The sequence below is a fragment of the Bacillus rossius genome, chromosome 12 (assembly GCF_032445375.1).
Source record: "Bacillus rossius redtenbacheri isolate Brsri chromosome 12, Brsri_v3, whole genome shotgun sequence".
NCBI lineage: Eukaryota > Metazoa > Arthropoda > Insecta > Phasmatodea > Bacillidae > Bacillus > Bacillus rossius.
In genome coordinates this window covers 54,167,075-54,185,538 of record NC_086339.1, presented here as the reverse complement: position 1 = coordinate 54,185,538, position 18,464 = coordinate 54,167,075, and the positions used below count along the sequence as shown (strand labels likewise).

The window sequence follows — 18,464 nt, the reverse complement described above, 5'->3', positions numbered from 1 at the left end:
AGGGGCGGCAGGTCAGAGGGCAGTGGCACTCACCTTGTGCAGCTGGGAGAAGAACACCAGCAGCCAGAGGTAGAGGGGCGGCAGGTCAGAGGGCCTTAGCACTCACCTTGTGCAGCTGGGAGAAGAACACCAGCAGCCAGAGGTAGAGGGGCGGCAGGTCAGAGGGCAGTGGCACTCACCTTGTGCAGCTGGGAGAAGAACACCAGCAACCAGAGGTAGAGGGCCTGCAGGTCAGAGGGCAGTGGCACTCACCTTGTGCAGCTGGGAGAAGAACACCAGCAGCCAGAGGTAGAGGGGCGGCAGGTCAGAGGGCAGTGGCACTCACCTTGTGCAGCTGGGAGAAGAACACCAGCAACCAGAGGTAGAGGGCCTGCAGGTCAGAGGGCAGTGGCACTCACCTTGTGCAGCTGGGAGAAGAACACCAGCAGCCAGAGGTAGAGGGGCGGCAGGTCAGAGGGCAGTGGCACTCACCTTGTGCAGCTGGGAGAAGAACACCAGCAGCCAGAGGTAGAGGGGCGGCAGGTCAGAGGGCAGTGGCACTCACCTTGTGCAGCTGGGAGAAGAACACCAGCAACCAGAGGTAGAGGGCCTGCAGGTCAGAGGGCAGTGGCACTCACCTTGTGCAGCTGGGAGAAGAACACCAGCAGCCAGAGGTAGAGGGGCGGCAGGTCAGAGGGCAGTGGCACTCACCTTGTGCAGCTGGGAGAAGAACACCAGCAACCAGAGGTAGAGGGCCTGCAGGTCAGAGGGCAGTGGCACTCACCTTGTGCAGCTGGGAGAAGAACACCAGCAGCCAGAGGTAGAGGGGCGGCAGGTCAGAGGGCAGTGGCACTCACCTTGTGCAGCTGGGAGAAGAACACCAGCAGCCAGAGGTAGAGGGGCGGCAGGTCAGAGGGCAGTGGCACTCACCTTGTGCAGCTGGGAGAAGAACACCAGCAACCAGAGGTAGAGGGCCTGCAGGTCAGAGGGCAGTGGCACTCACCTTGTGCAGCTGGGAGAAGAACACCAGCAGCCAGAGGTAGAGGGGCGGCAGGTCAGAGGGCAGTGGCACTCACCTTGTGCAGCTGGGAGAAGAACACCAGCAGCCAGAGGTAGAGGGGCGGCAGGTCAGAGGGCAGTGGCACTCACCTTGTGCAGCTGGGAGAAGAACACCAGCAGCCAGAGGTAGAGGGGCTGCTGGGCAGAGGGCAGTGGCACTCACCTTGTGTGGCTGGAATAGAACACCAGCAGCCAGAGGTAGAGGGGCTGCTGGGCAGAGGGCAGTGGCACTCACCTTGTGTGGCTGGGAGAAGAACACCAGCAGCCAGAGGTAGAGGGCCTGCAGGTCAGAGGGCAGTGGCACTCACCTTGTGCAGCTGGGAGAAGAACACCAGCAGCCAGAGGTAGAGGGGCTGCTGGGCAGAGGGCAGTGGCACTCACCTTGTGTGGCTGGGAGAAGAACACCAGCAGCCAGAGGTAGAGGGCCTGCAGGTCAGAGGGCAGTGGCACTCACCTTGTGCAGCTGGGAGAAGAACACCAGCAGCCAGAGGTAGAGGGGCTGCTGGGCAGAGGGCAGTGGCACTCACCTTGTGTGGCTTGGAATAGAACACCAGCAGCCAGAGGTAGAGGGGCGGCAGGTCAGAGGGCAGTGGCACTCACCTTGTGCAGCTGGGAGAAGAACACCAGCAGCCAGAGGTAGAGGGGCTGCTGGGCAGAGGGCAGTGGCACTCACCTTGTGTGGCTGGAATAGAACACCAGCAGCCAGAGGTAGAGGGCCTGCAGGTCAGAGGGCAGTGGCACTCACCTTGTGCGGCTGGGAGAAGAACACCAGCAGCCAGAGGTAGAGGGGCGGCAGGTCAGAGGGCAGTGGCACTCACCTTGTGCGGCTGGGAGAAGAACACCAGCAGCCAGAGGTAGAGGGCCTGCAGGTCAGAGGGCAGTGGCACTCACCTTGTGCAGCTGGGAGAAGAACACCAGCAGCCAGAGGTAGAGGGGCTGCTGGGCAGAGGGCAGTGGCACTCACCTTGTGTGGCTGGAATAGAACACCAGCAGCCAGAGGTAGAGGGGCGGCAGGTCAGAGGGCCTTAGCACTCACCTTGTGCGGCTGGGAGAAGAACACCAGCAGCCAGAGGTAAAGGGCTGCAGGTCAGAGGGCAGTGGCACTCACCTTGTGTGGCTGGGAGAAGAACACCAGCAGCCAGAGGTAGAGGGGCGGCAGGTCAGAGGGCAGTGGCACTCACCTTGTGCGGCTGGGAGAAGAACACCAGCAGCCAGAGGTAAAGGGCTGCAGGTCAGAGGGCAGTGGCACTCACCTTGTGCAGCTGGGAGAAGAACACCAGCAGCCAGAGGTAGAGGGGCGGCAGGTCAGAGGGCAGTGGCACTGACCTTGTGCGGCTGGGAGAAGAACACCAGCAGCCAGAGGTAAAGGGCTGCAGGTCAGAGGGCAGTGGCACTCACCTTGTGTGGCTGGGAGAAGAACACCAGCAGCCAGAGGTAGAGGGGCGGCAGGTCAGAGGGCAGTGGCACTCACCTTGTGCGGCTGGGAGAAGAACACCAGCAGCCAGAGGTAAAGGGCTGCAGGTCAGAGGGCAGTGGCACTCACCTTGTGTGGCTGGGAGAAGAACACCAGCAGCCAGAGGTAGAGGGGCGGCAGGTCAGAGGGCAGTGGCACTCACCTTGTGCGGCTGGGAGAAGAACACCAGCAGCCAGAGGTAGAGGGGCGGCAGGTCAGAGGGCAGTGGCACTCACCTTGTGCGGCTGGGAGAAGAACACCAGCAGCCAGAGGTAAAGGGCTGCAGGTCAGAGGGCAGTGGCACTCACCTTGTGTGGCTGGGAGAAGAACACCAGCAGCCAGAGGTAGAGGGGCGGCAGGTCAGAGGGCAGTGGCACTCACCTTGTGCAGCTGGGAGAAGAACACCAGCAGCCAGAGGTAAAGGGCTGCAGGTCAGAGGGCAGAGGCACTCACCTTGTGTGGCTGGGAGAAGAACACCAGCAGCCAGAGGTAGAGGGGCGGCAGGTCAGAGGGCAGTGGCACTGACCTTGTGCGGCTGGGAGAAGAACACCAGCAGCCAGAGGTAGAGGGGCGGCAGGTCAGAGGGCAGTGGCACTCACCTTGTGCGGCTGGGAGAAGAACACCAGCAGCCAGAGGTAGAGGGGCGGCAGGTCAGAGGGCAGTGGCACTCACCTTGTGCAGCTGGGAGAAGAACACCAGCAGCCAGAGGTAGAGGGGCTGCTGGGCAGAGGGCAGTGGCACTCACCTTGTGTGGCTGGGAGAAGAACACCAGCAGCCAGAGGTAGAGGGCCTGCAGGTCAGAGGGCAGTGGCACTCACCTTGTGTGGCTGGGAGAAGAACACCAGCAGCCAGAGGTAGAGGGCCTGCAGGTCAGAGGGCAGTGGCACTCACCTTGTGCAGCTGGGAGAAGAACACCAGCAGCCAGAGGTAGAGGGGCTGCAGGTCAGAGGGCAGTGGCACTCACCTTGTGGGGCTGGGAGAAGAACACCAGCAGCCAGAGGTAGAGGGCCTGCAGGTCAGAGGGCAGTGGCACTCACCTTGTGCAGCTGGGAGAAGAACACCAGCAGCCAGAGGTAGAGGGGCTGCAGGTCAGAGGGCAGTGGCACTCACCTTGTGCAGCTGGGAGAAGAACACCAGCAGCCAGAGGTAGAGGGCCTGCAGGTCAGAGGGCAGTGGCACTCACCTTGTGCAGCTGGGAGAAGAACACCAGCAGCCAGAGGTAGAGGGCTGCAGGTCAGAGGGCAGTGGCACTCACCTTGTGCAGCTGGGAGAAGAACACCAGCAGCCAGAGGTAGAGGGCTGCAGGTCAGAGGGCAGTGGCACTCACCTTGTGCGGCTGGGAGAAGAACACCAGCAGCCAGAGGTAGAGGGGCGGCAGGTCAGAGGGCCTTAGCACTCACCTTGTGGGGCTGGGAGAAGAACACCAGCAGCCAGAGGTAGAGGGGCTGCTGGGCAGAGGGCAGTGGCACTCACCTTGTGCAGCTGGGAGAAGAACACCAGCAGCCAGAGGTAGAGGGCCTGCAGGTCAGAGGGCAGTGGCACTCACCTTGTGCAGCTGGGAGAAGAACACCAGCAGCCAGAGGTAGAGGGCCTGCAGGTCAGAGGGCAGTGGCACTCACCTTGTGCAGCTGGGAGAAGAACACCAGCAGCCAGAGGTAGAGGGGCTGCAGGTCAGAGGGCAGTGGCACTCACCTTGTGCAGCTGGGAGAAGAACACCAGCAGCCAGAGGTAGAGGGCCTGCAGGTCAGAGGGCAGTGGCACTCACCTTGTGCAGCTGGGAGAAGAACACCAGCAGCCAGAGGTAGAGGGCCTGCAGGTCAGAGGGCAGTGGCACTCACCTTGTGCAGCTGGGAGAAGAACACCAGCAGCCAGAGGTAGAGGGCCTGCAGGTCAGAGGGCAGTGGCACTCACCTTGTGCAGCTGGGAGAAGAACACCAGCAGCCAGAGGTAGAGGGGCTGCAGGTCAGAGGGCAGTGGCACTCACCTTGTGCAGCTGGGAGAAGAACACCAGCAGCCAGAGGTAGAGGGCCTGCAGGTCAGAGGGCAGTGGCACTCACCTTGTGCAGCTGGGAGAAGAACACCAGCAGCCAGAGGTAGAGGGCCTGCAGGTCAGAGGGCAGTGGCACTCACCTTGTGCAGCTGGGAGAAGAACACCAGCAGCCAGAGGTAGAGGGGCTGCTGGGCAGAGGGCAGTGGCACTCACCTTGTGCAGCTGGGAGAAGAACACCAGCAGCCAGAGGTAGAGGGCCTGCAGGTCAGAGGGCAGTGGCACTCACCTTGTGCAGCTGGGAGAAGAACACCAGCAGCCAGAGGTAGAGGGCCTGCAGGTCAGAGGGCAGTGGCACTCACCTTGTGTGGCTGGGAGAAGAACACCAGCAGCCAGAGGTAGAGGGCCTGCAGGTCAGAGGGCAGTGGCACTCACCTTGTGTGGCTGGGAGAAGAACACCAGCAGCCAGAGGTAGAGGGCCTGCAGGTCAGAGGGCAGTGGCACTCACCTTGTGTGGCTGGGAGAAGAACACCAGCAGCCAGAGGTAGAGGGCCTGCAGGTCAGAGGGCAGTGGCACTCACCTTGTGCAGCTGGGAGAAGAACACCAGCAGCCAGAGGTAGAGGGGCTGCAGGTCAGAGGGCAGTGGCACTCACCTTGTGTGGCTGGGAGAAGAACACCAGCAGCCAGAGGTAGAGGGCCTGCAGGTCAGAGGGCAGTGGCACTCACCTTGTGTGGCTGGGAGAAGAACACCAGCAGCCAGAGGTAGAGGGCCTGCAGGTCAGAGGGCAGTGGCACTCACCTTGTGCAGCTGGGAGAAGAACACCAGCAGCCAGAGGTAGAGGGGCTGCAGGTCAGAGGGCAGTGGCACTCACCTTGTGGGGCTGGGAGAAGAACACCAGCAGCCAGAGGTAGAGGGCCTGCAGGTCAGAGGGCAGTGGCACTCACCTTGTGCAGCTGGGAGAAGAACACCAGCAGCCAGAGGTAGAGGGGCTGCAGGTCAGAGGGCAGTGGCACTCACCTTGTGCAGCTGGGAGAAGAACACCAGCAGCCAGAGGTAGAGGGCCTGCAGGTCAGAGGGCAGTGGCACTCACCTTGTGCAGCTGGGAGAAGAACACCAGCAGCCAGAGGTAGAGGGCTGCAGGTCAGAGGGCAGTGGCACTCACCTTGTGCGGCTGGGAGAAGAACACCAGCAGCCAGAGGTAGAGGGGCGGCAGGTCAGAGGGCCTTAGCACTCACCTTGTGGGGCTGGGAGAAGAACACCAGCAGCCAGAGGTAGAGGGGCTGCTGGGCAGAGGGCAGTGGCACTCACCTTGTGCAGCTGGGAGAAGAACACCAGCAGCCAGAGGTAGAGGGCCTGCAGGTCAGAGGGCAGTGGCACTCACCTTGTGCAGCTGGGAGAAGAACACCAGCAGCCAGAGGTAGAGGGCCTGCAGGTCAGAGGGCAGTGGCACTCACCTTGTGCAGCTGGGAGAAGAACACCAGCAGCCAGAGGTAGAGGGGCTGCAGGTCAGAGGGCAGTGGCACTCACCTTGTGCAGCTGGGAGAAGAACACCAGCAGCCAGAGGTAGAGGGCCTGCAGGTCAGAGGGCAGTGGCACTCACCTTGTGCAGCTGGGAGAAGAACACCAGCAGCCAGAGGTAGAGGGCCTGCAGGTCAGAGGGCAGTGGCACTCACCTTGTGCAGCTGGGAGAAGAACACCAGCAGCCAGAGGTAGAGGGCCTGCAGGTCAGAGGGCAGTGGCACTCACCTTGTGCAGCTGGGAGAAGAACACCAGCAGCCAGAGGTAGAGGGGCTGCAGGTCAGAGGGCAGTGGCACTCACCTTGTGCAGCTGGGAGAAGAACACCAGCAGCCAGAGGTAGAGGGCCTGCAGGTCAGAGGGCAGTGGCACTCACCTTGTGCAGCTGGGAGAAGAACACCAGCAGCCAGAGGTAGAGGGCCTGCAGGTCAGAGGGCAGTGGCACTCACCTTGTGCAGCTGGGAGAAGAACACCAGCAGCCAGAGGTAGAGGGGCTGCTGGGCAGAGGGCAGTGGCACTCACCTTGTGCAGCTGGGAGAAGAACACCAGCAGCCAGAGGTAGAGGGCCTGCAGGTCAGAGGGCAGTGGCACTCACCTTGTGCAGCTGGGAGAAGAACACCAGCAGCCAGAGGTAGAGGGGCTGCAGGTCAGAGGGCAGTGGCACTCACCTTGTGCAGCTGGGAGAAGAACACCAGCAGCCAGAGGTAGAGGGCCTGCAGGTCAGAGGGCAGTGGCACTCACCTTGTGCAGCTGGGAGAAGAACACCAGCAGCCAGAGGTAGAGGGGCGGCAGGTCAGAGGGCAGTGGCACTCACCTTGTGCGGCTGGGAGAAGAACACCAGCAGCCAGAGGTAGAGGGGCGGCAGGTCAGAGGGCAGTGGCACTCACCTTGTGCAGCTGGGAGAAGAACACCAGCAGCCAGAGGTAGAGGGGCGGCAGGTCAGAGGGCCTTAGCACTCACCTTGTGCGGCTGGGAGAAGAACACCAGCAGCCAGAGGTAGAGGGGCGGCAGGTCAGAGGGCCTTAGCACTCACCTTGTGCGGCTGGGAGAAGAACACCAGCAGCCAGAGGTAGAGGGGCGGCAGGTCAGAGGGCAGTGGCACTGACCTTGTGCGGCTGGGAGAAGAACACCAGCAGCCAGAGGTAGAGGGCCTGCAGGTCAGAGGGCAGTGGCACTCACCTTGTGCAGCTGGGAGAAGAACACCAGCAGCCAGAGGTAGAGGGGCTGCTGGGCAGAGGGCAGTGGCACTCACCTTGTGGGGCTGGGAGAGGAACACCAGCAGCCAGAGGTAGAGGGCCTGCAGGTCAGAGGGCAGTGGCACTCACCTTGTGCGGCTGGGAGAAGAACACCAGCAGCCAGAGGTAGAGGGCTGCAGGTCAGAGGGCAGTGGCACTGACCTTGTGCGGCTGGGAGAAGAACACCAGCAGCCAGAGGTAGAGGGGCGGCAGGTCAGAGAGCTGTGGCACTCACCTTGTGCGGCTGGGAGAAGAACACCAGCAACCAGAGGTAGAGGGCCTGCAGGTCAGAGGGCAGTGGCACTGACCTTGTGCGGCTGGGAGAAGAACACCAGCAGCCAGAGGTAGAGGGGCGGCAGGTCAGAGGGCAGTGGCACTCACCTTGTGGGGCTGGGAGAAGAACACCAGCAGCCAGAGGTAGAGGGCCTGCAGGTCAGAGGGCAGTGGCATTTACCTTGTGTGGCTGGGAGAAGAACACCAGCAGCCAGAGGTAGAGGGCCTGCAGGTCAGAGGGCAGTGGCACTCACCTTGTGCAGCTGGGAGAAGAACACCAGCAGCCAGAGGTAGAGGGGCTGCAGGGCAGAGGGCAGTGGCACTCACCTTGTGTGGCTGGGAGAAGAACACCAGCAGCCAGAGGTAGAGGGCCTGCAGGTCAGAGGGCAGTGGCACTCACCTTGTGTGGCTGGGAGAAGAACACCAGCAGCCAGAGGTAGAGGGCCTGCAGGTCAGAGGGCAGTGGCACTCACCTTGTGCAGCTGGGAGAAGAACACCAGCAGCCAGAGGTAGAGGGGCTGCAGGTCAGAGGGCAGTGGCACTCACCTTGTGGGGCTGGGAGAAGAACACCAGCAGCCAGAGGTAGAGGGGCTGCAGGTCAGAGGGCAGTGGCACTCACTTTGTATAACTGGGAGAAGAACACCAGCAGCCAGAGGTAGAGGGGCTGCAGGTCAGAGGGCAGTGGCACTCACCTTGTGCGGCTGGGAGAAGAACACCAGCAGCCAGAGGTAGAGGGGCTGCAGGTCAGAGGGCAGTGGCACTCACCTTGTGGGGCTGGGAGAAGAACACCAGCAGCCAGAGGTAGAGGGGCTGCAGGTCAGAGGGCAGTGGCACTCACCTTGTGGGGCTGGGAGAAGAACACCAGCAGCCAGAGGTAGAGGGCCTGCAGGTCAGAGGGCAGTGGCACTCACCTTGTGCGGCTGGGAGAAGAACACCAGCAGCCAGAGGTAGAGGGCCTGCAGGTCAGAGGGCAGTGGCACTCACCTTGTGTGGCTGGGAGAAGAACACCAGCAGCCAGAGGTAGAGGGCCTGCAGGTCAGAGGGCAGTGGCACTCACCTTGTGTGGCTGGGAGAAGAACACCAGCAGCCAGAGGTAGAGGGCCTGCAGGTCAGAGGGCAGTGGCACTCACCTTGTGCGGCTGGGAGAAGAACACCAGCAGCCAGAGGTAGAGGGCCTGCAGGTCAGAGGGCAGTGGCACTCACCTTGTGCGGCTGGGAGAAGAACACCAGCAGCCAGAGGTAGAGGGCCTGCAGGTCAGAGGGCAGTGGCACTCACCTTGTGGGGCTGGGAGAAGAACACCAGCAGCCAGAGGTAGAGGGCCTGCAGGTCAGAGGGCAGTGGCACTCACCTTGTGCGGCTGGGAGAAGAACACCAGCAGCCAGAGGTAGAGGGGCTGCAGGTCAGAGGGCAGTGGCACTCACCTTGTGTGGCTGGGAGAAGAACACCAGCAGCCAGAGATAGAGGGCCTGCAGGTCAGAGGGCAGTGGCACTCACCTTGTGTGGCTGGGAGAAGAACACCAGCAGCCAGAGGTAGAGGGCCTGCAGGTCAGAGGGCAGTGGCACTCACCTTGTGTGGCTGGGAGAAGAACACCAGCAGCCAGAGATAGAGGGCCTGCAGGTCAGAGGGCAGTGGCACTCACCTTGTGTGGCTGGGAGAAGAACACCAGCAGCCAGAGATAGAGGGCCTGCAGGTCAGAGGGCAGTGGCACTCACCTTGTGCGGCTGGGAGAAGAACACCAGCAGCCAGAGGTAGAGGGGCTGCAGGTCAGAGGGCAGTGGCACTCACCTTGTGTGGCTGGGAGAAGAACACCAGCAGCCAGAGATAGAGGGCCTGCAGGTCAGAGGGCAGTGGCACTCACCTTGTGTGGCTGGGAGAAGAACACCAGCAGCCAGAGGTAGAGGGCCTGCAGGTCAGAGGGCAGTGGCACTCACCTTGTGTGGCTGGGAGAAGAACACCAGCAGCCAGAGGTAGAGGGGCTGCAGGGCAGAGGGCAGTGGCACTCAATTTGTGTGGCTGGGAGAAGAACACCAGCAGCCAGAGATAGAGGGCCTGCAGGTCAGAGGGCAGTGGCACTCACCTTGTGTGGCTGGGAGAGAACACCAGCAGCCAGAGGTAGAGGGCCTGCAAGTCAGAGGGCAGTGGCACTCACCTTGTGTGGCTGGGAGAAGAACACCAGCAGCCAGAGGTAGAGGGGCGGCAGGTCAGAGGGCAGTGGCACTCACCTTGTGTGGCTGGGAGAAGAACACCAGCAGCCAGAGGTAGAGGGGCTGCAGGTCAGAGGGCAGTGGCACTCACCTTGTGGGGCTGGGAGAAGAACACCAGCAGCCAGAGGTAGAGGGCCTGCAGGTCAGAGGGCAGTGGCACTCACCTTGTGTGGCTGGGAGAAGAACACCAGCAGCCAGAGGTAGAGGGCCTGCAGGTCAGAGGGCAGTGGCACTCACCTTGTGTGGCTGGGAGTAGAACACTAGCAGCCAGAGGTAGAGGGGCTGCAGGTCAGAGGGCAGTGGCACTCACCTTGTGCGGCTGGGAGAAGAACACCAGCAGCCAGAGGTAGAGGGGCTGCTGGGCAGAGGGCAGTGGCACTCACCTTGTGTGGCTGGGAGAAGAACACCAGCAGCCAGAGGTAGAGGACCTGCAGGTCAGAGGGCAGTGGCACTCACCTTGTGTGGCTGGGAGAAGAACACCAGCAGCCAGAGGTAGAGGACCTGCAGGTCAGAGGGCAGTGGCACTCACCTTGTGTGGCTGGGAGAAGAACACCAGCAGCCAGAGGTAGAGGGCCTGCAGGTCAGAGGGCAGTGGCACTCACCTTGTGTGGCTGGGAGTAGAACACTAGCAGCCAGAGGTAGAGGGGCTGCAGGTCAGAGGGCAGTGGCACTCACCTTGTGTGGCTGGGAGAAGAACACCAGCAGCCAGAGGTAGAGGGCCTGCAGGTCAGAGGGCAGTGGCACTCACCTTGTGGGGCTGGGAGAAGAACACCAGCAGCCAGAGGTAGAGGGCCTGCAGGTCAGAGGGCAGTGGCACTCACCTTGTGTGGCTGGGAGAAGAACACCAGCAGCCAGAGGTAGAGGACCTGCAGGTCAGAGGGCAGTCGCACTCACCTTGTGTGGCTGGGAGAAGAACACCAGCAGCCAGAGGTAGAGGGCCTGCAGGTCAGAGGGCAGTGGCACTCACCTTGTGTGGCTGGGAGTAGAACACTAGCAGCCAGAGGTAGAGGACCTGCAGGTCAGAGGGCAGTGGCACTCACCTTGTGTGGCTGGGAGAAGAACACCAGCAGCCAGAGGTAGAGGGCCTGCAGGTCAGAGGGCAGTGGCACTCACCTTGTGGGGCTGGGAGAAGAACACCAGCAGCCAGAGGTAGAGGGCCTGCAGGTCAGAGGGCAGTGGCTCTCACCTTGTGTGGCTGGGAGAAGAACACCAGCAGCCAGAGGTAGAGGGGCTGCAGGTCAAGGGCAGTGGCACTCACCTTGTGTGGCTGGGAGAAGAACACCAGCAGCCAGAGGTAGAGGGCCTGCAGGTCAGAGGGCAGTGGCACTCACCTTGTGCGGCTGGGAGAAGAACACCAGCAGCCAGAGGTAGAGGGCCTGCAGGTCAGAGGGCAGTGGCACTCACCTTGTGTGGCTGGGAGAAAAAACACCAGCAGCCAGAGGTAGAGGGCCTGCAGGTCAGAGGGCAGTGGCACTCACCTTGTGCAGCTGGGAGAAGAACACCAGCAGCCAGAGGTAGAGGGGCTGCAGGGAAGAGGGCAGTGGCACTCACCTTGTGGGGCTGGGAGAAGAACACCAGCAGCCAGAGGTAGAGGGCCTGCAGGTCAGAGGGCAGTGGCACTCACCTTGTGCAGCTGGGAGAAGAACACCAGCAGCCAGAGGTAGAGGGGCTGCAGGGAAGAGGGCAGTGGCACTCACCTTGTGTGGCTGGGAGAAGAACACCAGCAGCCAGAGGTAGAGGGCCTGCAGGTCAGAGGGCAGTGGCACTCACCTTGTGTGGCTGGGAGAAGAACACCAGCAGCCAGAGGTAGAGGGGCGGCAGGTCAGAGGGAAGTGGCACTCACCTTGTGGGGCTGGGAGAAAAACACCAGCAGCCAGAGGTAGAGGGCCTGCAGGTCAGAGGGCAGTGGCACTCACCTTGTGCGGCTGGGAGAAGAACACCAGCAGCCAGAGGTAGAGGGCTGCAGGTCAGAAAGCAGTAGCACTCACCTTGTGCGGCTGGGAGAAGAACACCAGCAGCCAGAGGTAGAGGGCCTGCAGGGCAGAGGGCAGTGGCACTCACCTTGTGGGGCTGGGAGAAGAACACCAGCAGCCAGAGGTAGAGGGGCGGCAGGTCAGAGGGCAGTGGCACTCACCTTGTGGGGCTGGGAGAAGAACACCAGCAGCCAGAGGTAGAGGGCCTGCAGGTCAGAGGGCAGTGGCACTGACCTTGTGCGGCTGGGAGAAGAACACCAGCAGCCAGAGGTAGAGGGGCGGCAGGTCAGAGGGCAGTGGCACTGACCTTGTGCGGCTGGGAGAAGAACACCAGCAGCCAGAGGTAGAGGGGCGGCAGGTCAGAGGGCAGTGGCACTCACCTTGTGCAGCTGGGAGAAGAACACCAGCAGCCAGAGGTAGAGGGGCGGCAGGTCAGAGGGCAGTAGCACTCACCTTGTGGGGCTGGGAGAAGAACACCAGCAACCAGAGGAAGAGGGCCTGCAGGTCAGAGGGCAGTGGCACTCACCTTGTGTGGCTGGGAGAAGAACACCAGCAGCCAGAGGTAGAGGGCCTGCAGGTCAGAGGGCAGTGGCACTCACCTTGTGTGGCTGGGAGAAGAACACCAGCAGCCAGAGGTAGAGGGGCGGCAGGTCAGAGGGCAGTAGCACTCACCTTGTGGGGCTGGGAGAAGAACACCAGCAACCAGAGGAAGAGGGCCTGCAGGTCAGAGGGCAGTGGCACTCAACTTGTGTGGCTGGGAGAAGAACACCAGCAGCCAGAGGTAGAGGGCCTGCAGGTCAGAGGGCAGTGGCACTCACCTTGTGCAGCTGGGAGAAGAACACCAGCAGCCAGAGGTAGAGGGGCGGCAGGTCAGAGGGCAGTAGCACTCACCTTGTGGGGCTGGGAGAAGAACACCAGCAACCAGAGGAAGAGGGCCTGCAGGTCAGAGGGCAGTGGCACTCACCTTGTGTGGCTGGGAGAAGAACACCAGCAGCCAGAGGTAGAGGGGCGGCAGGTCAGAGGGCAGTAGCACTCACCTTGTGGGGCTGGGAGAAGAACACCAGCAACCAGAGGAAGAGGGCCTGCAGGTCAGAGGGCAGTGGCACTCACCTTGTGCAGCTGGGAGAAGAACACCAGCAGCCAGAGGTAGAGGGGCTGCAGGGCAGAGGGCAGTGGCACTCACCTTGTGTGGCTGGGAGAAGAACACCAGCAGCCAGAGGTAGAGGGCCTGCAGGTCAGAGGGCAGTGGCACTCACCTTGTGTGGCTGGGAGAAGAACACCAGCAGCCAGAGGTAGAGGGCCTGCAGGTCAGAGGGCAGTGGCACTCACCTTGTGCAGCTGGGAGAAGAACACCAGCAGCCAGAGGTAGAGGGGCTGCAGGTCAGAGGGCAGTGGCACTCACCTTGTGCAGCTGGGAGAAGAACACCAGCAGCCAGAGGTAGAGGGGCTGCAGGGCAGAGGGCAGTGGCACTCACCTTGTGTGGCTGGGAGAAGAACACGAGCAGCCAGAGGTAGAGGGCCTGCAGGTCAGAGGGCAGTGGCACTCACCTTGTGTGGCTGGGAGAAGAACACCAGCAGCCAGAGGTAGAGGGCCTGCAGGTCAGAGGGCAGTGGCACTCACCTTGTGCAGCTGGGAGAAGAACACCAGCAGCCAGAGGTAGAGGGGCTGCAGGGCAGAGGGCAGTGGCACTCACCTTGTGTGGCTGGGAGAAGAACACCAGCAGCCAGAGGTAGAGGGCCTGCAGGTCAGAGGGCAGTGGCACTCACCTTGTGTGGCTGGGAGAAGAACACCAGCAGCCAGAGGTAGAGGGGCGGCAGGTCAGAGGGCAGTAGCACTCACCTTGTGTGGCTGGGAGAAGAACACCAGCAGCCAGAGGTAGAGGGCCTGCAGGTCAGAGGGCAGTGGCACTCACCTTGTGTGGCTGGGAGAAGAACACCAGCAGCCAGAGGTAGAGGGGCGGCAGGTCAGAGGGCAGTAGCACTCACCTTGTGGGGCTGGGAGAAGAACACCAGCAACCAGAGGAAGAGGGCCTGCAGGTCAGAGGGCAGTGGCACTCACCTTGTGCAGCTGGGAGAAGAACACCAGCAGCCAGAGGTAGAGGGGCTGCAGGGCAGAGGGCAGTGGCACTCACCTTGTGTGGCTGGGAGAAGAACACCAGCAGCCAGAGGTAGAGGGCCTGCAGGTCAGAGGGCAGTGGCACTCACCTTGTGTGGCTGGGAGAAGAACACCAGCAGCCAGAGGTAGAGGGCCTGCAGGTCAGAGGGCAGTGGCACTCACCTTGTGCAGCTGGGAGAAGAACACCAGCAGCCAGAGGTAGAGGGGCTGCAGGTCAGAGGGCAGTGGCACTCACCTTGTGCAGCTGGGAGAAGAACACCAGCAGCCAGAGGTAGAGGGGCTGCAGGGCAGAGGGCAGTGGCACTCACCTTGTGTGGCTGGGAGAAGAACACGAGCAGCCAGAGGTAGAGGGCCTGCAGGTCAGAGGGCAGTGGCACTCACCTTGTGTGGCTGGGAGAAGAACACCAGCAGCCAGAGGTAGAGGGCCTGCAGGTCAGAGGGCAGTGGCACTCACCTTGTGCAGCTGGGAGAAGAACACCAGCAGCCAGAGGTAGAGGGGCTGCAGGGCAGAGGGCAGTGGCACTCACCTTGTGTGGCTGGGAGAAGAACACCAGCAGCCAGAGGTAGAGGGCCTGCAGGTCAGAGGGCAGTGGCACTCACCTTGTGTGGCTGGGAGAAGAACACCAGCAGCCAGAGGTAGAGGGGCGGCAGGTCAGAGGGCAGTAGCACTCACCTTGTGTGGCTGGGAGAAGAACACCAGCAGCCAGAGGTAGAGGGCCTGCAGGTCAGAGGGCAGTGGCACTCACCTTGTGCAGCTGGGAGAAGAACACCAGCAGCCAGAGGTAGAGGGGCTGCAGGGCAGAGGGCAGTGGCACTCACCTTGTGTGGCTGGGAGAAGAACACCAGCAGCCAGAGGTAGAGGGCCTGCAGGTCAGAGGGCAGTGGCACTCACCTTGTGTGGCTGGGAGAAGAACACCAGCAGCCAGAGGTAGAGGGCCTGCAGGTCAGAGGGCAGTGGCACTCACCTTGTGCAGCTGGGAGAAGAACACCAGCAGCCAGAGGTAGAGGGGCTGCAGGTCAGAGGGCAGTGGCACTCACCTTGTGGGGCTGGGAGAAGAACACCAGCAGCCAGAGGTAGAGGGGCTGCAGGTCAGAGGGCAGTGGCACTCACTTTGTATAACTGGGAGAAGAACACCAGCAGCCAGAGGTAGAGGGGCTGCAGGTCAGAGGGCAGTGGCACTCACCTTGTGCGGCTGGGAGAAGAACACCAGCAGCCAGAGGTAGAGGGGCTGCAGGTCAGAGGGCAGTGGCACTCACCTTGTGGGGCTGGGAGAAGAACACCAGCAGCCAGAGGTAGAGGGGCTGCAGGTCAGAGGGCAGTGGCACTCACCTTGTGGGGCTGGGAGAAGAACACCAGCAGCCAGAGGTAGAGGGCCTGCAGGTCAGAGGGCAGTGGCACTCACCTTGTGGGGCTGGGAGAAGAACACCAGCAGCCAGAGGTAGAGGGGCTGCAGGTCAGAGGGCAGTGGCACTCACCTTGTGCGGCTGGGAGAAGACACCAGCAGCCAGAGGTAGAGGGGATGCAAGTCAGAGGGCAGTGGCACTCACTTTGTGTGGCTGGGAGAAGAACACCAGCAGCCAGAGGTAGAGGGGCTGCAGGTCAGAGGGCAGTGGCACTCACCTTGTGTGGCTGGGAGAAGAACACCAGCAGCCAGAGGTAGAGGGGCTGCAGGTCAGAGGGCAGTGGCACTCACCTTGTGGGGCTGGGAGAAGAACACCAGCAGCCAGAGGTAGAGGACCTGCAAGTCAGAGGGCAGTGGCACTCACTTTGTGTGGCTGGGAGAAGAACACCAGCAGCCAGAGGTAGAGGGCCTGCAGGTCAGAGGGCAGTGGCACTCACCTTGTGCGGCTGGGAGAAGAACACCAGCAGCCAGAGGTAGAGGGCTGCTGGGCAGAGGGCAGTGGCACTCACCTTGTGGGGCTGGGAGAAGACACCAGCAGCCAGAGGTAGAGGGGATGCAGGTCAGAGGGCAGTGGCACTCACCTTGTGTGGCTGGGAGAAGAACACCAGCAGCCAGAGGTAGAGGGCTGCTGGGCAGAGGGCAGTGGCACTCACCTTGTGTGGCTGGGAGAAGAACACCAGCAGCCAGAGGTAGAGGGGCTGCAGGTCAGAGGGCAGTGGCACTCACCTTGTGTGGCTGGGAGAAGAACACCAGCAGCCAGAGGTAGAGGGGCTGCAGGTCAGAGGGCAGTGGCACTCACCTTGTGGGGCTGGGAGAAGAACACCAGCAGCCAGAGGTAGAGGACCTGCAAGTCAGAGGGCAGTGGCACTCACTTTGTGTGGCTGGGAGAAGAACACCAGCAGCCAGAGGTAGAGGGCCTGCAGGTCAGAGGGCAGTGGCACTCACCTTGTGCGGCTGGGAGAAGAACACCAGCAGCCAGAGGTAGAGGGCTGCTGGGCAGAGGGCAGTGGCACTCACCTTGTGGGGCTGGGAGAAGACACCAGCAGCCAGAGGTAGAGGGGATGCAGGTCAGAGGGCAGTGGCACTCACCTTGTGTGGCTGGGAGAAGAACACCAGCAGCCAGAGGTAGAGGGCTGCTGGGCAGAGGGCAGTGGCACTCACCTTGTGGGGCTGGGAGAAGAACACCAGCAGCCAGAGGTAGAGGGCTGCCGGTCAAAGGGCAGTAGCACTCACCTTGTGCGGCTGGGAGAAGAACACCAGCAGCCAGAGGTAGAGGGCTGCAGGTCAGAGGGCAGTAGCACTCACCTTGTGGGGCTGGGAGAAGAACACCAGCAGCCAAAGGTAGAGGGCCTGCAAGTCAGAGGGCAGTAGCACTCACCTTGTGGGGCTGGGAGAAGAACACCAGCAGCCAGAGGTAGATAGCCTGCAGGTCAGAGGGCAGTAGCACTCACCTTGTGCGGCTGGGAGAAGAACACCAGCAGCTAGAGGTAGAGGGGATGCAGGTCAGAGGACAGTGGCACTCACCTTGTGTGGCTGGGAGAAGAACACCAGCAGCCAGAGGTTGAGGGCTGCAGGTCAGAGGGCAGTGGCACCCACCTTGTGCGGCTGGAAGAAGAACACCAGCAGCCAGAGGTAGAGGGGCTGCAGGTCAGAGGGCAGTGGCACTCACCTTGTGGGGCTGGGAGAAGAACACCAGCAGCCAGAGGTAGAGGGGCTGCAGGTCAGAGGGCAGTGGCACTCACCTTGTGGGGCTGGGAGAAGAACACCAGCATCCAGAGGTAGAGGGGATGCAGGTCAGAGGACAGTGGCACTCACCTTGTGTGGCTGGGAGAAGAACACCAGCAGCCAGAGGTAGAGGGGATGCAGGTCAGAGGGCAGTAGCACTCACCTAGTGGGGCTGGGAGAAGAACACCAGCAGCCAGAGGTAGAGGGCCTGCAGGTCAGAGGGCAGTGGCACTCACCTTGTGTAAATGGGAGAAGTACACCAGCAGCCAGAGGTAGAGGGCTGCAGGTCAGAGGGCAGTGGCACTCACCTTGTGGGGCTGGGAGAAGAACACCAGCAGCCAGAGGTAGAGGGGATGCAGGTCAGAGGGCAGTGGCACTCACCTTGTGCGGCTGGGAGAAGAACACCAGCAGCCAGAGGTAGAGGGCCTGCAGGTCAGAGGGCAGTGGCACTCACCTTGTGTAAATGGGAGAAGAACACCAGCAGCCAGAGGTAGAGAGCTGCAGGTCAGAGGGCAGTGGCACTCACCTTGTGGGGCTGGGAGAAGAACACCAGCAGCCAGAGGTAGAGGGGCTGCAGGTCAGAGGGCAGTGGCACTCACCTTGTGGGGCTGGGAGAAGAACACCAGCAGCCAGAGGTAGAGGGGCTGCAGGTCAGAGGGCAGTGGCACTCACCTTGTGGGGCTGGGAGAAGAACACCAGCAGCCAGAGGTAGAGGGGCTGCAGGTCAGAGGGCAGTGGCACTCACCTTGTGGGGCTGGGAGAAGAACACCAGCATCCAGAGGTAGAGGGGATGCAGGTCAGAGGACAGTGGCACTCACCTTGTGTGGCTGGGAGAAGAACACCAGCAGCCAGAGGTAGAGGGGATGCAGGTCAGAGGGCAGTAGCACTCACCTTGTGGGGCTGGGAGAAGAACACCAGCAGCCATAGGTAGAGGGCCTGCAGGTCAGAGGGCAGTGGCACTCACCTTGTGTAAATGGGAGAAGTACACCAGCAGCCAGAGGTAGAGGGCTGCAGCTCAGAGGGCAGTGGCACTCACCTTGTGGGGCTGGGAGAAGAACACCAGCAGCCAGAGGTAGAGGGGATGCAGGTCAGAGGGCAGTGGCACTCACCTTGTGCGGCTGGGAGAAGAACACCAGCAGCCAGAGGTAGAGGGCCTGCAGGTCAGAGGGCAGTGGCACTCACCTTGTGTAAATGGGAGAAGAACACCAGCAGCCAGAGGTAGAGGGCTGCAGGTCAGAGGGCAGTGGCACTCACCTTGTGTAAATGGGAGAAGAACACCAGCAGCCAGAGGTAGAGAGCTGCAGGTCAGAGGGCAGTGGCACTCACCTTGTGGGGCTGGGAAAAGAACACCAGCAGCCAGAGGTAGAGGGGCTGCAGGTCAGAGGGCAGTAGCACTCACCTTGTGCGGCTGGGAGAAGAACACCAGCAGCCAGAGGTAGAGGGGATGCAGGTCAGAGGGCAGTGGCACTCACCTTGTGGGGCTGGGAGAAGAACACCAGCAGCCAGAGGTAGAGGGCCTGCAGGTCAGAGGGCAGTG

At 61.8% G+C, this 18,464-nt stretch overlaps 1 protein-coding gene across 1 annotated transcript in view; it reads right to left on the bottom strand.

Moving 5' to 3' along the window:
• Positions 1-18,464, bottom strand: part of LOC134537952 (alpha-1,2-mannosyltransferase ALG9) — a 231,049-nt gene that overhangs the window by 144,914 nt on the left and 67,671 nt on the right. The window lies entirely within an intron of this gene.